The sequence below is a fragment of the Bison bison genome, unplaced genomic scaffold (assembly GCF_000754665.1).
Source record: "Bison bison bison isolate TAMUID 2011002044 unplaced genomic scaffold, Bison_UMD1.0 scf7180017864372, whole genome shotgun sequence".
Classification (NCBI taxonomy): domain Eukaryota; kingdom Metazoa; phylum Chordata; class Mammalia; order Artiodactyla; family Bovidae; genus Bison; species Bison bison.
Genome location: NW_011494944.1, coordinates 3,832,411 through 3,832,726, shown reverse-complemented (window position 1 = coordinate 3,832,726; position 316 = coordinate 3,832,411).

Here is a 316-nt window from a genome sequence, read left to right as displayed (position 1 = left end):
GAGTGAAAAAGTTGGCTTAAAGCTCAACATTCAGAAAATGAAGATCATGGCATCTGGTCCCATCACTTCATGGGAAATAGATGGGGAAACAGTGGAAACAGTGTCAGACTTTATTTTTGGGGTCTCCATAATCACTGCAGATGGTGATTGCAGCCATGAAATTAAAAGACACATACTCCTTGGCAGAAAAGTTATGACCAACCTAGACAGCATATTAAAAAGCAGAGACATTACTTTGCCAATGAAAGTCTGTCTAGTTAAGGCTATGGTTTTTCCAGTGGTCATGTATGGATGTGAGAGTTTGACTGTGAAGAAA